This window comes from Ictidomys tridecemlineatus, chromosome 8, assembly GCF_052094955.1.
Source record: "Ictidomys tridecemlineatus isolate mIctTri1 chromosome 8, mIctTri1.hap1, whole genome shotgun sequence".
NCBI classification, from domain to species: domain Eukaryota; kingdom Metazoa; phylum Chordata; class Mammalia; order Rodentia; family Sciuridae; genus Ictidomys; species Ictidomys tridecemlineatus.
In genome coordinates, this window is record NC_135484.1 from 116051159 (window position 1) to 116067366 (window position 16208).

At 50.6% G+C, this 16208-nt stretch overlaps 1 protein-coding gene across 1 annotated transcript in view; it reads right to left on the reverse strand.

The window, feature by feature from the left end:
* Pacsin1 (protein kinase C and casein kinase substrate in neurons 1) overlaps nt 1-16208 on the reverse strand; it is a 48455-nt gene that overhangs the window by 18160 nt on the left and 14087 nt on the right. The gene's annotated exons all lie outside the window — the stretch shown is intronic.

The following is a 16208-nucleotide window of genomic DNA, read 5'->3' on the forward strand; positions in this document are numbered from 1 at the left end:
GAACTGCAGGAGCCAGCTCCCCGCCCCCCACCGCCGCCTCCTCCCCGCTCCCTCCTCCCGACCCGCCTCCTTCTCCAGCCACCCACCTCCTTCTGCTCGTTTCTATGGCAACTGGGCAATGCTCCGCAGCGACAACCTCCCTCCGGTGTACGCCAGGGGACGCCCGCCCTCCGCACCGCGCGGCGTCTACAGGGGCGCACACACCTCCCTTTACAGACAGGCTGGCGGGGACGCGGCTCGCCGCCCTTTCCTCCATCCCTACCCCCAAGAGATCCTGGCTCCCCACTTCCCTCCAGGACAGCACCTTTTCATGCACTCCCTTTGGGTGCTTAAAATCTTAGGGCATGCTGCTCTGTAAAACACTGCTATTTTCTTAATTATTTATTCTCTCATTCAGTTATTTTGAGTCTTTTTTATTCTAAGCCAGGCTGACTGTGACAGGCTCATCTACAATTTCATACCCATTTTACAGATTGGCTCTGAGGCCCACAGCAGCAAAACGTCCAGGGTGTTTGAACACTCGGGGTTCCTCAGGACTGGCCACTGTGGGCCCTGAGGCCTTGTGATTGCAACTCTGATGCTCCTCCCACAGGACATGGCTGCCACACATCCCTCAGAGCTCACATCTGGGCTTGCACTGCTCATGTGTGCACCCCACAACACACTTGCAGATACAAACGCCATTACACGTATTTGCACACATGCATTTCCAGTCTGTGTGTCTACCTACACATGTGCACATAGCACACATACACATGTAGCACTAACATCCACACACACAGATCTTTAAGACCCCCCCCCACACACACACATCTACAGGCATCAGAACAAATGCACACAGTTGCGTGCGCACACACACACACACACACACACACACACACACGCCCTTGGGAGGGACCCATAGGAGTAAAGTGTCCTGTGGCTTCCATCTTCCCAGAAGAGGATTTGACTGTCAGCTCCACCCACCCCGGATCAGGCACTAATCTGCCCAGTGCAGTGTCTCAGGCTGCTGCTGGCGGGGGAACTGGGGGGAGTAGAGAAGGGCTCCACCATGACCCCCATTCTGAAAATCCTCCTTCTGCTCCAGACTAGATCCTGCTTAGAGCCCCACACCAGCCTAGGGGACTCACACAGATCCCCTCCAGCTCCTTCATCGCTGGCCAGTCCTGGCACTTGAAGTTAGGACGGCGGCGTAGAGTGAAACAGCGCCTCTCCCTCTTCAGAGGGAATTCTGGAATTTAGACAGCCCTGCTACTCCCTCATGAGGGACAACATATACAAGGGGGGAGAGCCGCAGGAGACTTGAGATGGGACTGGGATCCAGGGTGCACAGAAGGACCCAGCCCAGCACCACCTGGGGGCCTCAGGCAAGAAGGGGCAATGCAACCCTGTGCCCCAGGGCAATTCTAAGGACACGGCCACCCCCAGAGAGGGCAGATACTGCAGAACAGAATCAGAAACTTTCCGAACATGAAGCCAAAGCGTGCCTCTGAATAAAAATGATAGTCTCATCCATATTCATCACATCTAGGATCCTTCTCAATCATAAGATTGCTGCCAATTAAACTAAGACAGCCGTGCATGGCAAGAAGCATCCCAATATCGGAGATGACAAAATGGAAGGGGAACATCATCTTGGAATAGATGAAATAGGGATTTTCGTTCATTCAACAAGTGCTGACTTGGCACCGCTGTGTGCCAGGAACTGTTCTAGGTGCTGAGATGCAGAGTACCAACACAAAGCCCAGCCTCAGGGCTGGGGTACAGCTCAGTTGGTAGAGTGCTTGCTTCGCATGCACAAGGCCTGGGTTCCATCCTCAGCACCACACACACACACACTCACAAAAAAGCCCCGCCTTTGGAGGGGAGTTACTGAACACTGTCCCAGTTCCTGGCCTCTCCTGCAGTCACAGCAGCTCAACATGGTAAGGTCACTGGACTGACTAGAAACAGGCTTAGAGAGGGATCAATCATCCCTGGTGAGGGAGTCAGTAAAGACCTGGGCTGGGATTTGAACCCTCGGCCTGACAAGCCTTTTCCATGTGCCACGGAAATTCCATTAAGAAAGACCTCATGGGAAACATGGCCACAGCCGCTAGTGTCTTAAAGTTTCACTCAAATTAACTTCTTATCCTTGGATCAAAGGCAGGATAGGCTTTATTTTATTTATTTATTTATTTATTTATTTTTTGTGGTGCTGGGGATTGAACCCAGGGCCTTGTGCATGCAAGCTCACCAACTGAGCCCTATCCCCAGCCCTCAGAATAGGCTTGTTTGTACCAGTCAAGTTATGGGAATGAAGACCCCCCAAATGACATCAGAGATGACTTCTAGCCTTGAGAAAAGACTAACACCAGTTGTCCCCAGGTCTGTGGGTGCTCAGCAAGGTTCAGGAAGAACCCAGGACAGGATGGTGGGGAGGCCAGGCACCCCAGAGCAGAGGCTTCCTGGACAGGGAGGAGGCCTCAGCCTGGGTGGGGAGGAACTGAGTCCCCAGGTGCTGTAACAGAGCCTGTGGCCCACCTGCCGACCCCAGCCCTGGATCATCTTTCTCCTAAAGAATGGGCTCCTCTGGGGACACCAAAGATAGCCCACCCCAGTGAGCCTGGCCCAGCCCCATCTGCCATCTGGCAGAGCCAGAGTCCTGTCCTTCCACTCTGGGATTCTAGAAAGACCCCATGGGAGAAGATGAGCCCTTCTGTCACCCTCTCCTTCCTCAGCCCAGAGAGCATCCACCCCCACTGGCAGCCTAAGCTGGCCCCATCTGCTGCTGGGAAGGCCCTGAGTCACCTGCAGCCCTCTGCTCCCCCACCTGCAGGCCAAGGGACAGCTCCTGCCCCATGCCTCACCTCAGCCCCTCTTTGTGCAGCTTAGTCATGCCCAGCCTCACAGTGGGATTGGCCCACACAGGAGAAAGGTGTCAGGCCCAGGCCACCGAGCAGCTGCCCTCATGCCTGCCAGCTCCTCTTTGCCTAACCCCCAAATTCACTGCCCTCCTCCATCTCAGCACAGCTATCCACGTGCTCCCCACCACCAGGGCAAATGCAATCAGGGCTCATTAGATGCTGCTTTGCATCCTATTTGCATAATGTTCCATGACTGTCAAAATGCCAGAGTCCTCCCCAATCCCTACCCATGCATGACGGGTGGGACTGGCCAGCTCTGGGCAAATAAAATGGACAGGGCTCCCCTGAGGGTCTCAAAGGGGGCTGAGCAGATGGGTGGGTGCTGGGGGCGGGCAACTCAGAAAGAGAAAATGTCAAGTGGCCCTACGGGACCTAGAGGTGGCCAGGGATCCTCACAGAGCATCTGCTGAGTCCCTGCCGGGAAAGCATGCATGGAGATTCACAGTGAATCGTTATATGGTTGTGGAGACTGAGGCTCAGGACAGTAAAGGCCTTGACACTCAACGCTTGGGTCCAAGGCTGGGCACATGGCTTCGTGTTAGAGTTCATGTTTAAGTGTGCACGAGGCCCCTGGTTCCATCCAGGGCCAGTACTGCAAAATAGACAAACAAGCCAGCAAGAACCTGGATCTAAGGAACAGCAGTTTGGCATCACCTGTTATCTGGTAAGAAATGCAGACTCTCTGGTCCCACCCCAGACGTCCTGCATCAGAATCTGCATGTTCACAAGATCCCCAGAGACAGGTGTATGAGAAGTACCAGGTTGATGGGCGGTTGGGTAGATGAATGGATGGCAGGTGGAGTAAGCTAGACAAAGAGATCTTAACCGAGGCAAGGTAGTCAAGAGGAAGGAGGGAGCCAGAGGATTACATGCCTGTAATCCCAGTGACCATGGAGGCTGAGGCAAGAAGATGGCATGTTCAAGGCCAGCCTAGGCAACTGATCGAGATCCTGTCTCAAAAAGTAAATAAAAAGGGCTGGGGTGTGGCTCAGTGGTAGAGCAACCCTGGATTCAATCCCTAAATACACCCCCAAAAAAGAAAGAAGGCAGGGGCTAGATCCTGTAGAGCCTGGGAGCCCATGGCGAGGACTCTAAATTTGATTCTAAGTGTAAAGGGAAGTCACTGGTATTTTATTTTTAAGTTCATTGGAAGGACTTAATAGCAGAATGGAGATAGGAAAGGGAAAGTCAGTGCATTTGAAGTCGAACAGTAGAAATTACCCAAGTCAGAATAATAGGCAGAAAATGGACCAAGTGTGGGGGAGAACAAAGCCTCAGGAACCCGTGGGACTGTAACAAAAGGTCTGACATCCGAGTTTTCAGAGCCCAAGAAGCAGAAGAGAAAGAGTGGGGACTAGAAAAGTATCAAAGAAATAGTAGCTAAAAAAGTATATTCTAAATTTGGCAAAAGATAAACAATGGGTGTAAGAAGTGACAAGGAAACAATCTGTAAGCAGAGAGAAATAGAGAGAGAAATGACACCTTATCTAAAAGGGTAAAATGAACGACAGCGGATTTCTCACCAGAAACAATGGCAGCTAGGAAGCAGTGGCAGACCCAGGACCCTGTATCCAGAGGAAATATCCCAGGTGCTCCCAGAGGAAGGTTGCAAGAGATAATGGCCTTCAGCAGATTTTAGAATGGCTGAAGGGAGTTCTTGGAACAGAAAGGAAACGATGAAAGAAGGAATCTCAGAGCATGGGGGGGAGTGGAGAACAACAGAAAGAGTAAAAATGTGGGTAAATAGAGATCTATGTTATGTTTGAGGATTGAAGCAAAAAATGAGGATGTGGTCAGATGCAGGGGGAATAGTCAAGACAATTAGATTTAAATGGGGAGGATACAGGGGCTTAGAGTGTGGGTGAGTCTCTACACTTCACTTGAACTGGTAAAATGTTGACACCGATAGACAGATGGAAAGATGGATGGATGGGTGGGTGGATAGATGGACAGATGGACTGATGGTCAAACTCATGGATGGAAGGGTATAAAGACATACAGATATAGGTAAATATATATGGTAAAACCTAGAGTAACTACCAAGAAGTTTATACACACACACACACACACACACACACACACACACCACACACACACACAAATAACTGCAGATCATCAAGAATAGGCCAATCTACTTTTTAGTGATTAAGGTCAGAACAGCAGTTGCTTCCAGGGGACCCAATAGAAGGGAGCATCCCTCTGGCCACTGGAAATGTCTTCTATCCTACTTCATTTAAAAAATATATGTAAACTTACGTTAACGGCTACAGGTGTATCTCAGTGTCAGAGCCCTTGCCTAGAATGTGTGAGGTCTGGTTCCAACCCCAGCACCACAACAAATAAAAATAAACAACAAAACCAAAAAAAAAAAAGAGGCTCTTGTAACAGTCCCGGTGAACCAGAGTTGGGAGACGGCAAAGGCTGGAAGCCAGGCACCCGCTGGAGGTGGAGCGGCAGGACTTGGTGTGGGTTGGAGGGACTGTCCCCCACCACCAGCCACAGGACAGCCCTAGTCCACTTCCTCACCTCTGGTACCTCAGGGAACCAAATTGGGCCAAGATGCCAGAATCACGGTCCCATAGGGTCACAGGTCAGCACCAGGCAGGCTGCAGTGTCCTGGGCCTGCTCCAGCACAGCCGGCAGGGCTAGCAGTGACCTGTCTAGCTAAAGAGCAAACAGATTCTCAAAGATCGTGTCTCTTCTGGAGCAGCGTGACGGCACTGCCATGGGAATATGTGTGCCATGGTAAGCTCTGTGCTTACTCAGGAAGGTTGAGGCAAGGGGACCTTTTTTGAGACGTGTGTATGATGCTGGGGACTGAGCCCAGGGCCTTGAGCACGCTTAGTGTTCTGCCACTGAGCAACATTCCAAGCTCCAGGGGGATGTTTTTAAAGGCAAGAAGAGAGAGATTACATCAGATATTTTGAAACAGTATTCCTTGGCCAGAGGATTATAACACGGGTGGTGGTGGCCTGAGGCTGAACAGTCAGCTGCTGGGTGGACGTCTTTGCAGAGTATTTTGTGTGTGAAGTTGTCGTTCTGGCAGAGTCTGTGGCTAGCCCTGGTTAACAGGCACGTGATCCCTCCCTTTGGAACCTCCCAGCTTTATCTATTATTGTTTTGTTTTTTGGTATTGGGATTGAACCCAAGGGCACTTAACCACTGAGCCTCATCCCCAGCCCCTTTTATATTTTGTTTCATTAGGGTCTCACTGAGTTACTCAGGGGCTTGCTAATTTGCTGAGGCTGGCTTTGAACTCTTGATCCTCCTGCCTCAGAGTCCCAAGCCACAGTAATGCCACTTTGACTCTCACAACTTTTGCAACTCGAAGCTCCTCATTTCTGTCTACCAGTTCCAATTCACGAGCACTTTCTCCCCCTTAATCCCTAGACTCTGTCCTTAGCTCTTGGTGACACACAAGGACATGGAGCCGGAAAGAAGCTGAGAAACGTCCAAAGACCTAAACTCATGGCTACTCGAATCCGGCCTTGGGATTCCAAATGCAGCTCCTCTTCCAGGACTCCACGGGCTTTAGGAACACCAGGACCTCCCAGAGGTTTGCTCAAAGTATAAATTCCGGCTGCAGCCGTGTAGATTCAGATTCAGCAGGGTTATCAGTCGTCTGTTGCTGATTAATAAAGCTCCCAGACTTCAGTGACGTAAAGCAGCAATGATTTATTACATTTTATTCTATGTTGCCTGAGCTCCGTTGGATGGTTCTGCTCTTGCCTGGCCTCAACTGAAAAGTCCAAGGCGGCTTCTTTATTCACACACGTGACTGACCCCCAGCTGGGACGGCAAGGGTACCCGGCTGGGTGCCTGTCCTTGTCGCTCTCCCTTCCTCTCCTGGTCTCCCTTTCTCCATCACAGTCTCTCCAGCAGGGTAGCTGGACCAGCAGCCAAATGACACGTGCCAGCCCTTCTCCAGGAATCCTCTGCGGGTCAGGTTTTCTGATGCCCCCATTGGCTGGAAGAACTCGCATGGCCACACCCAGATGGGAGGAGCTACACCAGGGCGTGAAGTCTGGAGAGCTGTGGGCCCAGGGAGGGCAGGAAGCACTAGGTACTCATCCACCCCGGGTCTGGGGGGGGGTGTCCCAAGAATTTGCATTTTTTATAACCTTTCCCCATCGTGATGCCGGTGCCGGCTACCCTACAGGATGGCCATCAGAGAGTGTTCCCCTGTTCTGGATCACAGAAGACCACAGACAGCATCACCATCACCATCCTGGGAAGCCGGCGCACCTGGAGCAGGCAGACAGACAGACAGACACACACACACTCACACACTCACTCACTCATTCTCAGATACTGGATTTTTTTTTTTAATTTTTATTTTACTTATTTATTTATTTTTTGCTGGGGAGCAGTTTGAACCCAGGACTGGGCCTGGGCTCTACGGTGAGCCTCCTGCCCACACACTGGCTTCTTGTCCAGGCCTGGGCTCTGACTTTCAGCCCTGTCTCTGCCCACCTAAGTTGCTTCCCTCTGGGTGTCAGTTTGAAACTAAGCAAGTTGGGCAGATTAGCAAGTTCTAACCTCTTCACCACTAAGGGACTCTATGTATACAGAACTCCAGGTCTTGGAAGATTTCTGCTTACCAAATAACCTGCGTGCTAAGTAGTTTTTTAAAAAACTGGAAAACAAACAACGTTGTCGTTGCCTATATTGGAGATGGAATCCAAGAGTGTTCTACCACTGAACTACATCCTCCGACCTTTTAATTTTTCACTTTAGACAGAGTCTCACTAAGTTGCCAAGCTGGCTTCAAACTTGCAATCCTCCAGCTCAGCCTCCAAGTTGCTGAAATTACAGGTGGGCACCACCACACCCAGCAAATGACTCTTCACTCAATTAATTACAAGATAGAGTTTCCGGGAAGCCTAGGATAACCAATGTTTCTACACTGAATTGAGAAAGTTTCCATCAAAGCAAAAAGTCTGAGTTTCTACATAGATTTGACTACCCCAGCTTGGAAAATGTTGAATTTGGATACCAATTTTTGCAAAATTCAAAATACTGAGCCCCTCTCTGGAGCTTAAGGGACCTCCTACTGAGATTAACAGGACACATCATCCTCCAAATCACAATTCATCCAGCTCTACGTATCCTGTGTGCTGGGCCCCTCTTGAGGCCCCCCTGGGCCAGGAGACTGCCAGGGGCCATCGGGAAAGGCTGTGTGGCCCATTATAGAAGCCCCTCGTGTAATGGGACTATTTAAATTTAATCAAAATTGAATAAAATTGGAAATTCGGTTTTAAAAAAATCAATTCCTCAGTTTCATTAGCCAGATTCCATGTGCCCAATAGCTGGTGGCCACTAACAGAACAGCACGGATGTAGAACATTGTCACCGTCACAGGAAGTGCCAATGGACGGTTCTAGAAGGTATAGTTGAAAAACACCAATGCAGGCATACCCCAAAGGCAGGTCCTGCCCATCCCAGTCTAGTTCTGTGGCTGCCTTTCTTGGAGGGAAAAAAAAAGCCCAAACGGTGCAAAATCACACTTAGGGAAGCAGCCAACCTTTCAGATCATGTACTAAATTTAGAGAGATGATTAAGCTCTTGATAAAACAGCATTAACAATAATTCTTAAGAGTCAGCCAAACTCGACTCCTGCCACGGCCCGGCTCCCCCTCAGGACTCAAGGCCGAGGGGTGAGGGCTGGGCTCCACCTCGTCCTCACACTCAGAGGCCTCAGACCTGCAAGTCCCCTGCTTAGATTTTGTGCTATTTCTGTGTCTATTTCTGAAGAAAGAGCTCACCGAGCAAGAAGGAGCTCACTGTGCAGCAGATGGTGGGGATGCCTGGTCAACGTGGAAGTTTGGGTGGCAGGCTCTGTTGGGGCCTCACGGCCATCCCCTTTGCCCTGGTTAACCAGGTCCTGGTTGATACCGACGGGACGTGGGGCGCGCCCCTGGAATGCCAGCTACTCAGGAGGCACAGGAAAGGCCACCACAAGCTCAAAGCCAGCCTGGGCAACTAGCAAGGCTGTCTCCAAATAAGAATTTAAAACTGGGCTGAGACTGCAAATTGGTGCAGCCATTGTGGAAAGCCGTATGGAGATTTCTTGGAAAATTGGGAATGGAACCACCGTTTGACCCAGCTATCCCTCTCTTCGGTCTATACCCAAAGGACTTAAAACCAGCATACTCTAGGGACACAACCACATCAATGTTTACAGCAGCCCAATTCATAAGAGCTAAACTGTGGAGCCAACCTGGATGCCCTTCAGCAGATGAATGGATTAAAAAATGTGGCATATGTACACAATGGAATATTATTCAGCAATAAAAGAGAATAAAATCATGGCATTTGCAGTTAAATGGATGGAGTTGAAGAAGATTATGCTAAGTGAAGTTACCAATCCCCCCAAAAAAATGCCAAATGTTTTCTTTGATATAAGGAGGCTGATTCATAGTGGGATAGGGAGGGGGGGCATGGGAGGAATAGATGAACTCTAGATAGGGCAGAGGGGTGGGAGGGGAAGGGAGGGGCAGGGGGTAATTAATGATGGTGGAATGTGATGATCACTATTATCCAAAGTACAGGTATGAAGACACGAATTGGTGTGAGTATACTATGTATACAACCACAAAGATGAAAAAATGGGGCTGTATATATGTAATAAGAATTGTAATGGGGCTGGGGTTGTGGCTCAGCGGTAGAGCACTCGCCTAGCACGTGTGAGGCCCTGGGTTCAATCCTCAGCACCGCATAAAAATAAATAAATAAAACAAAGGTATTGTGTCCAACTACAACTAAAAAATAAATATTTTTTAAAAAAAGAATTGTAATGGGGCTGGGGATGTGGCTCAAGCGGTAGCGCGCTCGCCTGGCATGCGTGCAGCCCGGGTTCGATCCTCAGCACCACATACCAACAAAGATGTTGTGTCCGCTAAGAACCAAAAAATAAATATTAAAAAAAAATTCTCACTCTCTTTCCTCTCTCACTCTCTCTAAAAAAAAAAAAAAGAATTGTAATGCATTCCACTGTGATATATAAATAAAAAATAAAAATAAATTAAAAATAAAAATAAAGAAAGAAAGACAAATAGATAGATAGATAAATAAATAAGGCTGGGCTGGGTGTAGCTCACTGGTAGAGCACCTACCTAGCATGCATGAGGCCCTGGGTTGGTTCCCCAGTACTGAAAAAAAAAAAGGTAACTCAGGCCAGGCACGGTAATCCCAGCGAGTTCACAACCAGCCTCAGCAACTTAGGGAGGCCCTAAACTACTCAGAGAGACCCTGCCTCTAAATAAAATATTTAAAAAAGGCTAGAGACATGGCTCAGCAGTTAAGCACCCCTGGGTTCAATCTCTGGTACCTAAAAAAAAAAAAAAAAAGTAACTCAGGGTGTGGCTGCAGCTCAGAGGCAGAGCATGGACTTAGCGTGTGCCAGGCCCTGGGTTGTATCCCCAGCACCAAAAAAAACAAGGCTCGTGGGAAATGCTGCTCGGTGTAAACCAGGGTTTCTTCACTTGGACACCATGACACTTGGACTGGCTGCTGCTTCGCTGTGGGCTGTCCTGCACGTCACAGGTGTTTAGCGGCACTGGCCTCAATTCACTGATAGAAGCAACACCCACCCCCAGTCGGCAGACATGCCAAAAAAGTAAACAGACATTGAAATCAGCTGGAGGACTTGTTAAAACACAGATTGCTGGCCTTGTTCCAACGTTTCTGATTCAGTAGGTCTATTACAGGGCTAAGAATTCACACTTCTATCAGTAACCTGGAGATCCTGATGCTCTTGGCCAGAGACCCCATTTTGAGAACTGTTAAGCCATTTGTGGTACTTCTGATCTTTAGACCAATCAGACCAAAGTGAAAGTGCTGAGAGACTTCCAGAAAGTTTCTTTGTTGATGAAAAGAGATACTTGGGAAGAAACAGTCCCTTATCTCTAGATCTTGTGGAGTCTGCATATGATATCCGGTGCCATGGCAGCCATGTTGTAACGCCAGGGGGAGCTAACTTGAGGGCCAAACCTCCTCACTGAGGAGGAAGAGAAGTTGGTTCTTTGAGGTTGAGTCACAGAGTTAAACAACTGGAAGCCATCTTTCTCAGGAGATCCTTGTAAGAGGGATGACGAATCTTTCTTCTTGTTTAAGCACGTATTTCCTAAACTTTCTGCCTAGTTACCTAGGAAACCCCGGACCAACTAAATCAGAAACGCTGAGCGGCGACCCAAGCACCAGTCATTTAAAACATGTTTCCAAGTCTCACCATGGAGGACCATGTTGGAGGACCCTCACTATTGGAATTCCGGCTGTTAGATCATCCACACCAGTGCTACCCAAAGCCTGTTGGAAAGGGAGAATCCCAGGCCCCTCCTCACTCTGGACCCCCTGTCGGAGAGTCTGTATTTTAACAGGGGACATGTGATCCATGTATGCAGAATTTGAGAAGTGGTTTAAGCCCTTCCAAGTTGATTTTTTTTCTGGTTTTGGCCTCCTTCCCACTACCATCTTTATCAAGTCTGTAGGGTTAACACATCGGAACCCAGAGGTCACGTCTTCCAACTGTCCCATAGAATTCTTTCAAGAGAGACCTGAATACTCTTTCCAACACTGCGGAACACGTGGCATGTCTCATAAATTCGACCACATCTATGATGCTATGTTCACACCCGGATCTCATGAGCTGACACTGACTGAGTGGATGCGGTTCATAGAATCTTACCTGGATCACCCAGTTTAGCACCCAGCACACACCTGCCCCAGGTACTGCACAGAACTCCACGAGCCAAGGTGGGGTTGGAGCCCAGCAGCTGAAGGACCTGCCAATCACTCCACCAGCCTGCCTGCTTCGTGGGGGGGCATCCTCCCTGGCCCTGACCTTTCCATGCGGATGTGGCTGTTCTCCCCCCATGGCCACACCTAGGACACTGAGCTCCAACAACTATTTTCACACCAACACGCTGGCCTCTCTCAAACCACCCAGAGCAATTTTCTTTTAATCAAGGTAAAATATGCATGACACAAAAAATTTTCATTTTAATCATTTCCAATTGCACGATTCCGTGACATTAAGTACATCCATGGGGCTCTCCAACCATCGCATCCCCCGTCTCCAGAACTTTCCTTCCTCCCAAATAGAAACTCCGTACTCATGCAAAGCCAACTCCCCGTCCTCCCCCCGCCCCGCCCCGGCAGCCACCATTCTATTTTGTCCCTGTGGATTTGCCTCCTCCAGGTTCCTCATATTAAATGGAATCACTTATCCATCCATTTGCCTCCGGCTTCTTTCCCACAGCACCGCGTTCTCAAGATCGTCTGCATCGCGGCATCTCTCAGAATGGTCTTCCTTTTTAAGGGTGAGTACCTTTCCATTTTATGTCTAGACCACGCTTTGCTTCTCACTCATCTGTCGATGGCTCGTCTTGACCTTTTGGCCACTGTGCATAATACTGCCATGAACACTCATGTACCAGTGTCTGAGTTCTAGTTCTCAGTTCTTTGGGGCAAAAGCCAAAAGCAGGATTGCTGGATCACACGGTGATTCTACGTGTAACTTTTGTTGTTGTTGTTGTTGTTGTTGTTTGTTTGTTTTGGGGAATGAACCCAGGGCCACTCAGTCACGGAGCCACATCCCCAGCCCTTTTTAATATTTTATTTAGAGACAGGGTCTCACTGAGTAGTTTAGGGCCTCGGTTGCTGAGGCTGGCTTTGAACTTGCTATCCTCCTGCCTCAGCCTCCCGAGTTGCTGGGATTACAGGTGTGCACCACTGCACCTGGCTCTATAATTAACTTTTTAATGGACCAACAAACTTCTCCACAGAGGCTTCTCCGTTTTACATCCTCATGAGCAATGCATGAGGGTTCTCATTTCTCTCCAACACTTGTTTTCTGTTTTTATAATAATAGCTGTGCTAATGGGTATGCAGTGGTATCTCATTGAGTATTGATTGGCATTTCCCTAAAGATTAGTGACACGGGACAGTGATTTATGTGCTTGTTGGCCATCTGTTTATCTTTGGAGAAAGAGCTATTCTAGTCCTTCGCCTATTTTTTAAAACTGGGTTGTTTGGCGTTTTGTTGTTGGATTGTAGAAGTTCTTTATTTATTCTGGATAATAATCCCTTATCAGATATACGATCTGTCAACATTTCCTTCTCTTCCCTGGGCTGCTGTTTTGCTCTCAACAGTGTCCTGTGATTCACAAAAGCTTTAATTTTAATGAAGTCCAATTTATTTTTTTCTTTTGATGCCTATGCTTTTAGTGTCATATCCAAGAAACCACTGCCAAATCCAATTTCCTGATGATTCTCTTCTATATTTTCTTCTAAGAATCTTATAATTTTAGTCCTTATATTTAGGTCTCTGTTCCATTGAGTTAACGTCTGTGTACGGTGTGAGGTAAGGTCCAACTTTATTCTTCGCACGTGGCTACCCAGTTTTCTCACCTGGGAGACTATTTTTTTTGCAGTTCTAGGGCCTCACATGCTTGGCAAGAGCGCTACCGCTGAGCGCCAGCCCTTACTTTGGACACTTCAAAAACTCTTCAGGTCCAGGCTGTACCCCAGGATCTCTGTGGTGAGTGCAGGCATTAACTCAAAGTTCCTGGGGTGATTTCCATGAGCACACTGGCTGGACACCCACGGTCCACTGTCCTGAGATCTTATTCTTGGGGCCGTCTAGTCCTACCCTCTCTGTTCCCAATCTCTAGCCTGAGGAGTCACTCAATCTGCTGGGCACAGCGGTGACTATGGGAGAGTCCATCCCTGAGATTTCTCAAATAAACAGGCTACCCCACCTTGACGGGTCGTGCTAGGTACATCTGAGGGGCTGAATGGGAATTGGCCATGGTTCAGCTCCAGGGCCCCTTGGGAGGCCTAGGGGCAGATCAGAGCCCACTGGAGGCAAAGGGATGGCAGCCGTCCATGCTGCAGAACTGCAGAGACCTGGCCCCCAGGGCAGCTGCAGGACGGGCCAGATACAGCTGTGGAGCAGAGGAGGGGAAGCTCAGGAGGGGGAGCCAGGGGTGGAGGAGAGCAGGCCTGGAACCTCAGGAGGCCAGGCCCCTGGGAGAAGCCTCCCAGGGAGCAGGAGTGACCTCAATGTCTTTCCGCCACGCTCCCCCCACTCTCACCCAGGGACGCCTGCAGCACCTGCCTGGCCGGCTGCTGGGAGGGAGGGTGGCAGGATGGGAGGGCCCCAGGAACAGGCCAGGATGTCGGCCGTGTGGTCCAGCGTCACCACCTTTCACCTCAACAGTCCCCCAAGAGATGCACACCACCATCTTTACCTGCCAGCTGACGAGGAGGGGGAGGCCAGCGGCCTCTGTGCCAGGCCCTCTCCACCTGCCTCCCCATCGCCCTGGCAGAGATCACCTGAGAGGCTGGAGCCTGGGCCTGCAGCCCTGAGACCCCCGGACAACCCGCCAGTGCCTCCTGGCTCCCAGGGGGGATGTTGGGCGTTTCCATGTGACCTCTGCAGGGAGCAGAATGAGCACGAGAAGCCGTTGGCCGCCATGGCACTCCTCATAATTACCCAGCAATTACCGCCATGAGCCACTGGCCAAGCTTCAGCCCAGGTGCCGAGTCCTCCCCAACACAGGCTGTCCTTTGTCCCAAGGCCTAATCACTTGCATCTGGACGGCTCGCCGCCTGTCACTTGCCAGCTCCAAATACAGGGCTGGGCGACAGGCAGTGGGTTCAGCCCCATCGCAGAGATGGAGGAACCAAGGCTGAGCCCCAAGGACGAGTGGCCAGTGTGCAGCTGAGCTCCCCACCTGGGCCCACCTCAGACTCCGGGCCCCAGTGAGCCACAGGGGTCCTTTAAGTAAGTCCCCTTTAAAAGGGGGGGGGGATGGAAACCACTAGAACTCGGGTGTGATTTACAAAACAGCTTCTAAAACCAAATGTGCAATAAAATCTCCTTGTAAGATGCACAGTCGAGGGGGCTGGCGTTGGGCTCAGCGGTAGAGCACTCACCTCGCACATGCAAGGCCCTGGGTTTGATCCTCAGCACCACATAAAAATAAATAAATAAAATAAAGGTATTGTGTCCAACTAAAAAATAAATAAATGAATATTAAAAAAATGCACAGTCAAGGGGCTGGGGCTGTAGCTCAGGGGCAGAGCGCTTGACTAGCATGTGTGAGGCACTGGGTTTGATCCGCAGCACCACATACAAATAAACAGACAAAACAAAGGCATGCTGTCCTTCTACAGCTACAGAAAAAATTTAAAAAATCGGTCTCTGAACACTGGGACCTGGACCCTGAGTCCCACACCTGGCGCCAGGTGAGCCACCGGCCCCCAAGCAGCTGAATGCAACTGTGAACTTTCCCCAGATCTCAGTGGCAACACCTCCCAAGTTTGAGAGGTGGGGGGCGTTGTCATTAATTATGGAGCCCCCAGGATGGGGTGGCTGTTCTGGGGGATCACATGCAAGGCTGCGAGTGGCCCATCACGACTCGAAGGCCAGGTGTGCATCAAGGGCCTCCTTGGCCGCAGATGTTCTCCTCCCCTGCAGCTGCCGGAGGGTGGGTGGGCAAAGCTGGGAGCAGGCCTGGGTCCCATCACGAGAGGCCGCGACAGAGAGGCGTGAGTCTCCGCCCACCCTGAGTCTGCGACTCCCCAGGAAAGCACGGACCTCGGAACTGGCCCTCGGAGCCCAGCTGTCCCTGTTTAAAGATGACGCTGAGGATCCTCCTTCAGATCCAGAGTCACCCGCTCCTGGCCACCACCAGCCTCCAGGGAGAGTGACACCCTGTCCGTGCCAGAGCTGGGGGAGGAAAGGCCGCCACAGGACTGGACCATAGCAGAACTGCCAGCAGAGGCGGGAGCCGCGGGGAGTGAGTGGCCTGGCTGGACCGAGGTGGGGGAGGACACGAGGTGGGACAATCCCGTGGTCCGGGAGCTACCACCTCTGCCAGCTCAGGTGGGGAGGGGGTCAGAAGGCTGGGAGAAGCGGGCCTGCCCAGAACCCCATGTCTGTCCAGCCCCTGCAGGAAGGGTCCAGGACACTCAGCAAGCCACCAGGACAGCCCTGTGCAGCTCCAGGTGATGCTGAAGGCCTGAGCTGGGAGTCCCCACAGCTGTGGAGGGGGGGACCCCACGGGGGGGGGGTGCCAGGTGGCAGGGCTGGACTGGCAGAAGCAAGGTGGGACAATGACCCTAACTAGCCTCTAAAACTGCATCCAGCAAAGGGGGTGTGGCTGTGAGCACAGGACACCAGCACCACCCGGAACGGCCACCCAGAGGGCAGGGCACCGCCTTCTGAAGATGCAGCTGACCAAGAGACCTGACTGGACTGTGGTGAGCATCAGCATACTGTATTCTCCAAAACTG